Source organism: Eptatretus burgeri, chromosome 6 (assembly GCF_056783735.1).
Source record: "Eptatretus burgeri isolate ZD-2024b chromosome 6, Ebu_testis_v1, whole genome shotgun sequence".
NCBI lineage: Eukaryota > Metazoa > Chordata > Myxini > Myxiniformes > Myxinidae > Eptatretus > Eptatretus burgeri.
Window position 1 is genome coordinate 46,149,450 of NC_140966.1, and position 7,492 is coordinate 46,156,941.

Sequence of the window (7,492 nt, forward strand, 5' to 3'; positions counted from 1 at the left end):
CTATGACTGTAATGATGGGCGATGACTCTCGGCACACACACCGTAGACGTCCTCGAGTGCTCAGACCGCCGTCCGAGTGATCGCATTGCAACGCTCGCCCACGACCCGCGCCGCAGACCGTGCGCGCCTGGCACATCGCACTGACCTCCGGATCACCTGCTGCGCACCGACCATCGAGACCCCGGACATTCCTCAGAGCCTGCGCGACGTCCAACGCCGCGCCCGTGCCGAAGTGCGTGTCCTCGTTCTTTAGCCGTGGCCTTGCAGAAATCATTCCCCCGATTTGTCGTGCCTCAATAAAACGAACACTGAGTGCGGCCGTTGCCCACTCGACGTGGCCGAAGTCGACTCCGACGAAGGCGGGCACGCGTCCGCGCGCCGTGCCCCGACTCCCCATCATGCCTGAGTTGGGCCGCGCTGGCGAGCCTCCTGGCTCCGGAGCCTGTGCACGCGCGAGCGAACCTGCGACACGCTCTTCGCGATGCGTACTCCTCCGGAACCTCGAACCGCGCGAGGTGCGCTGAGTTACTCGCTGCCACTCCGAACCCAGCCACCACCCTGCACACGCCGATCCGAAGATCCTCGTCAGCCAACTGTAGTGTCATGGTAGAGATTCTTAGCAGGCAGACACGAGCGGGGGAACAGTCGAGCCGGGCTGTGTTGCACAAGCGGGAGCGCGGGCGTACTTTGCCCACCACTCTCCTTTATTACGTACTCAGTACACTCACCAGCCGTGGCGACGACGGCATCACTACAACGCATCAGGCGGCACGCACTCCTTATATTCCTGGCAGACACGATGCTCACGACGACCACTCCCCCCATCATCATGCCCTGCCCCGCAGGCCCGCAGGCTATACCACACTGTCGCCATTCCGACTCAGCAAGTTTGGGCAGAAATTTGGAATTTGACCAGGGTGTTGGCGATAGCGCACCTACTCTTTACGAAGGATACCGAGTGAAATGAAAACGAGAGAAGAACCTTCAGAGTGTAGGCTTTATTCCATTTGATTGAAGCCGCTTCTACGGGCACATCAGGGGATACAGGTGCAGCAAGGAGTACATAAGCAGTAAGGTATACACGTGCAACTAATCACCGCAAAATAAATCAGTATAAGCCCGGAGTCCGATATACTCTCAATTCTCACCATTCAACGAGCACCAAGTGAACCGCCGCCGTAAACGACAATGCCCCTGGGACAATCCCCCCGACCGAGCGGAACCTTAGCTTTATCTATTCCGTGCTCGAGCCGTGCAACATGTGATCGCACGTCACGACCTTCAATTCACCACACCGAGGATATTTTTAAACGTCCACTAACTAATGCCGGCAGACCAGATGCCCAGTTTAACCGAGGAACGGCACACACATGGATGAATCACCCTACCTGTGAAACACCTGGATGACAGTTTACAGCTGGGTTGGGATTCAAACCCAGGTTAGATAGCTTACAAGGGAATGTGCGTACTTCCATTCCTTCTGGGAGCAAAAAAAAAAAGGTGTCAATACCCGCTTCTTCCGGCAGGGGTCAGTGTTTAAACCGCCACCACAATTTTCTGTGTACAGGTGACAATCTCAAGTCATCTCTCCATTCTCGCTGGGGCGAGGGGGGAATTATTTTGAACCCATGACCTGAATCCACATATCCTGAGCATATATGCAAAATTTAGTGGAGATTAGCCCAACCATTTTCGATTTCATAAATATCATACATACATCCATGGATGCACAGAATTGCTTTATTTTAGTAATGATGTCCACAGCAAAATGGTGGCAGTTTGACATCATTTGGATTGAATCTTGATGTTTCAAAAAAGCCAATTTCAACCTAACCAGTTCAAATAGTAAGTAGAAAGTATAAATGTTGCATGGTACTCGTGTTTTTCTAGGAATGCAAAGAAAACGAATGACATGTATATGCAGGAAAAGGCAATTCAGCCCATTTAGCATGCATATAACATTTAAGTTTGTAAATAATGCAATGACTTTGTAAATAAGTAATCACATGATGCAAAAAAAAAGGTTTCCTCATGCTATGATTTAAAGGACGATGAAAAGCAAACAGGCAAATGTGAGTGGAAGAGTGAGCGAAATGGAGTGCAAGTGAGAAGATGAGGAGATTTCATTGCATCGATCGTAGTAGCAGCAATGAAGCGATGGAGTGGATCCTTCGGCTGCCGATAAGAGGCACACAGAACGAGGGGAGCACGATTTTATCACCACCTCTAGAGCAAGGAAAACAGCAGTTTCAACCAAAAGTTAATAAACAACAAGTTTTGATGGAGTAACAACTACAATCACTACTACTACTACTAGTACTACTAGTCCTACTTCTTTCTACTTTTGCATGTCAGGTGCAGAGGGCTAGTGAGGCACTCTCCATTGTCTTTGGGGCACAATCCTGGATGGGTCACCACTCTGTCACAGGACACTTAAATGGTTCATTCTTTCTAGTAAACTGGAACTCATTTTGCCAACCTCAGGATGACAGGTTGCATCAATGCACCTGATGTCATTTTAAAGACATGACAGGGGGTCTAACTCAGGACCCTAAGATCTTAAGCCAGCCACCTTAATCATAAAGCCAATACCAGGCCGACATTAAGAGGTTATAATATAATTAAGAGGGTAATTTAAATGAAGATTAATTAAGATTAAAATCACATTAAATTAGAACTGCAAGCAGTGATGATAGGCTGCCAAGGCAGGTCGGTACCTTCGGTGTTGTTATACAAATCAAGTTGTATTTACACTTTACACTTGCTCACCACAACAGTCAGCATGTTTTATTGCCATGGGTGCTCAACCACATGTTTAAAATTTCGTTTCAATCAGTTTCACGGTTTCGAAGAAGATTTTTAGAGTTTTTTTTTTTTTCAAACCAACATGGCTGCCAAACCATGCAAATGATGGTCGGTTTTCCACATTTCTTCCCCATGTGTGTGTGTGATCATCTATCTATAATTCCGGCATATTTATCAACCAATGACAGGACACGGTGCTATGACATCACTATTGACGTCACAATTCTTCTTTTTTCGCACGATTGACGTCACAATTCTTCTTCTTCTTCGTTGATATGACGTCACAATTGATGCTGGGGACCTGAGCATGTGCCTTTTCAAGGTTTGATATCGTTCTCCTTCATCCGTTTCAGCTGTTTCCCAAGGGTTTTCCAAGTTATGGCCATTTGTTTTCCAAGTTATGGCCATTTGTTTTCCAAGTTATGGACATTTATTTTCCAAACCAATGACAGGACATGGTGCTATGACGTCACAATTCTTATTCTTTTTTTTTGCACGTACGGGCATGCACCTAAGGGCACACGCTTGTACATTTAAATTTTCGTATTGATTGGTTGTGGTTTCAGAGAGGGAGGTTTTTAAACTTTTTCCTTCAACCCATTATTGGCTGCCAAACCACGTGACTGACAACATCATCCCTGTCAAAAAACCTTTCCTTTTGTGTCGCCGATCATACCTAATAAAGTTTTGTATCAATCGGTTGAGCGGTTTTGGTGAAGAGGGATTTTATAGGTTTTTTTTTCAATCAAATACCCCCATGTTCAACTGATAGTGACCATGTGCTCTTTGTCTGTCTGACAGAGTCACCAGGCCGAGGCCTCCGGATTGGAGACGATGCTTTGGAGACGTCAATGGAGATCTCAATGCCAATGGACAATGTCCAATGGAGATCGGGGGAGTGCTCGTCACACTCCACGTGTTTTGATTTACCCGATGATCGCATCGCGTGCCTTCTGGTTAAATAGTTTGCCTTAGTGGGAACAATCGTCTCAGTGGCAGATGGATGGTTGTTCTTTGCGGATTATGCAGTTTTACCGTGTGAGACATAATCCACGGTGATGCTCACTATAAGTCAGGAGGAGCGTCTGATGTTTAAAGCACAATTGTGTGCTTTATTGGTATGCCATTGTGATGAGGGCAAACAAGCCCCAAGTCCGGACACATTGTCAGGTCAAGCCAGATTAGATCTATGACTTCCTACAGGTTCCATGTAACCCTGTACAAACCCGCTTCATGGTTAGGTTGTCGGTGACGAAACCGTCTTCCTCACCAAATTACTGATGAGGATGGTGTATGGATACAGACACCCAGCAGGATTAAAAACAAAACCTGTCAAAGGGCGGAGGAACGACTTGTGAGGCAACGGCCATCCATTTGTGGCACCCAATTGTGATGGCGGACATCCTCCTGCAGTTGCATTACTTATTTTGTAGGGGGTTGGTGGTAGGATTTACACTCTGGCCACCGTAAAACAGTTCATTCCTCAAAACCCACAAATGCAAAGAAAACTGAAAACCCACTCCGTGGGAGTACCTCCTGTGCAGCTGCCATTCGCAGGGCATCTCACCGGATGATGGGATTGGGGCAAAGACTTTGGAACCCCCAATCTTAAATGATAGGAGGGAAACCATGGGGTAACATTCCCGGGTCAGATTGCAGTCGTGTGTGTCGAGGTGGTGCTGAGGTGTCATCCACCAGACGGTGGTCTCATTGGGTTAACCTGAGGCAGTCCCTTTGGGTGGGTGACTGGAATGTCCTATCACAAAGAGAGGATGATCACCTGTCTCTGTTATCATCTGAGCTCGAGCGTTTGGACATCGGTATTACAGCACTCTGTGAGATTCGGAAATCAGATTGTGGTGAGATCATAACGGGTGGTTACACCTACCATCGGTCTGGTCACCCTGATGGTTACCATGCCCAAGGAGTTGCTGTAGCTGTGTCCAATAAGCTGACTCCAATGATAATTGAGGTAACACTGGTCAACGAGCATTTTATGAGACTCAGGATTCGTCACTCCTTGGGTGTCATTTCCCTGGTCTCTGTAAATGCTCCGACTGAGGCGAGTGATCTCACCGTAAAGGACGCATTGTACGCCACGCTCGAGACTGTGGTTGATCAGTGCCCCAGGCAAGATACTCTTCTCATCTTGGGGGATTTCAGTGCATCAATTGGAACTGAAAGGATGGTTATGAGGTGTGTGTTGGTCCCCATGGGTCAACAACTGTGAACCTGAATAACACTAAGTTCCTTGACTTTGCAAGAAGTCATGGACTTAGGGTGGCCAGTTCATGGTTTCAGCACCCACAAGCTCATCGATGGACTTGGTATTCCAACGCTGGTGGTGTGGCAAAGGAGATTGACCATGTGCTTGTTGATGGTCGCTGGAGGATAATCCAGAACTTCAGGGTCGACCGGAGTGCTCAGCAACTGAATACTGACCACAGGCTTGTTATTGCAACTCTGTAGGTCAGGTCAGGTAGGGGAGAATGCGCCAGAGCAGCACGTCACTGCGTTCACTTTCCGCCGGTACTCCAGGGGGCCTCCGTCTGGCCATCCCCCAGACAGATACCTGGCCCACCCCCATTTCCTTGAGATTCCGATCAACCTGCTGCAAACACGAGGCACGTGGTCGGCCAATTGGCCGCTTCCACTCAGGAGACTCCCTCGCTGAGGGAATCTGGTGAGCTGGATCAGCATCAGGAAAACGAGCCACATGTCCATACAGCCGCAGCTGACGCTCACGGACGATGCAGGTAAGAAATCTCATTTGAGTCTCTCTCAGAAACCGCTCGGTGGACATAAAGTCCGACCAGCGATAGCCATGGATTCTCCGAAGAGACCTAGTACCAAAGGAATTAAGTCTCTGTCTCAGATCCTTGGTCAGAATCCAAGTCTCGCATCCATAGAGCAAGACTGGAAGCACCAATGACCTGAAGACTCAGATTTTTGTCCTCCCGCACAGGTACCGGAAGCACCACACCCCATTATCCAGTGAATCCATGACTCCCCAGGCCCAACCTAGACGTCTATTGACCACTGACTCACAGCCAGCAGAGACATGCATATCACTGCCAAGTTAAGTGCATCTCTCCACGACCTCAACAACCTCGCCACAAACAGGCACAGACAGGACAGCAGCATCCAATATGTCATTGAAAGCCTGGATCTTAGTTTTGACCCAGGAAACCCGTAATCCCAGCAGCTCCGACTCCTCATTCAGCACCTCGAGGGCCCCCAAGAGGATGTCTAAAGTCTCCGCAAAGATGACTGCATCATCTGCGAAATCAAGGTCCGAGATCTTGACATTCCCAAACGATGCACCGCAGCTTGATCTCTCCGACATCCTCCCTAGAATCCAGTCCATACAAGTGCTGAAAAGTGTGGGGGGCAGTACACACCCACACAAACTCCAGTAACAACTGGAAATAAGTTAAAGATGGTACCACCACAACTCCCAGCACTCTGAGTACCAGAGTAGAGTTCAGACATCAGATCGATCAGTTTTTGTGGCACCCCACGAAGACCTACAATCTTCCAGAGGGCATCCCGATTCACTGAATCAAAAGCTTTACAGAGATCAACATAAGCTGCAGGCAGCCCCTGCCGAAACTCTCGTCTGCGTTAGGTGAGGACACGAAGAGCAAGGATACAGTCAATCGTTGCCCTCTTTGGTGTAAAGCATGACTGCTATGGACGTGGTGTTCAAACAGATGGTGGCGAACCGGATCAAGAATTATCAGAACAAAGACCTTGCCCAGCACTGAGAGCAGCGTCACCCCTCCGAAGTTGTTGCAGTCTTGGCGATCACCCTTCCCTTTCCAGAGGGGGACAACAAGGCCCCTCTTCCAATCAGTTGGGATGATGCCTGTGTTCCAGGCAGAGCACAAAATGCCATGCAACGACATGAGTGCAGCATTTCCACCAGTCTTGAGAAGTTCAGCATGGATGCCACAGATACCTGGAGCTTTACCCCATTTCAACCGGTTCACCGCAGCCTGTGTTTCCATAAATGAAGGTGGACTACAGTTGATTGGAGGGTCAGCAACAGGGATTGTAACACCCCTGATGTCCAACTCGAAAGCTGGTGGATCAGCCTGGTACAACCGCTCAAAGTAACCGGCCTAGCGGGCCTTCACTTCGGACTCCTCTGTCAAGAGCCTACCACCCTCTGCTCGAACTGCAGTACACAAGGGATGGGCTTGGATGAACGCAATGCGCGAATTCCCCTGTAAGCGGGACGAGAATCACTTGACCACAGGTGATGCTCTACCCCCTCACAGATTCCTCGCACATTGGCCTCCTTGTCCACCCTGAGCGCAAGTACAGTTTTACGCCTCGGCTCCCTGAACAGCTCAGCTCTGCCATTCAGCCTGGCCCTGCGACTCTGGTCAATGGTATCCAGTGTCCCTTGAGAGACAAAATTCTTCTTTGCCCAACGGTGAGTTCCAAGACATCCAGCGGCAACATCAAGGGACGGTGGTCTTGAAGGCGCTCCACAACTCTTCAGGACCTCCCAATGCACCCAGACCCACCCCCCCCAAATCTCCACTCAGCTTGTTTGCAAACCTCTCAGCTACCATCTCATCCTTGAGCTTGCCAACATCCAGCCTGGGCTGGGATGTTACCATTCTCCTGGATTTAACATGCAACTTCAGAGTTGCTACAACAAGCCGGTGGTCAGTAT

General features: G+C 49.0%; 1 long non-coding RNA gene across 5 annotated transcripts in view; it reads right to left on the bottom strand.

Annotated features, from left to right (window-relative positions):
* Positions 1-983: 983 nt before the first annotated feature.
* Positions 984-7,492, bottom strand: part of LOC147024685 (uncharacterized) — a 46,139-nt gene continuing 39,630 nt past the window's right edge. For all 5 annotated transcript variants that reach the window (XR_015059152.1, XR_015059151.1, XR_015059150.1 and 2 more), the window contains one exon: positions 984-2,226. This is a non-coding gene — a long non-coding RNA (uncharacterized LOC147024685). The remainder of the gene's footprint in view (positions 2,227-7,492) is intronic.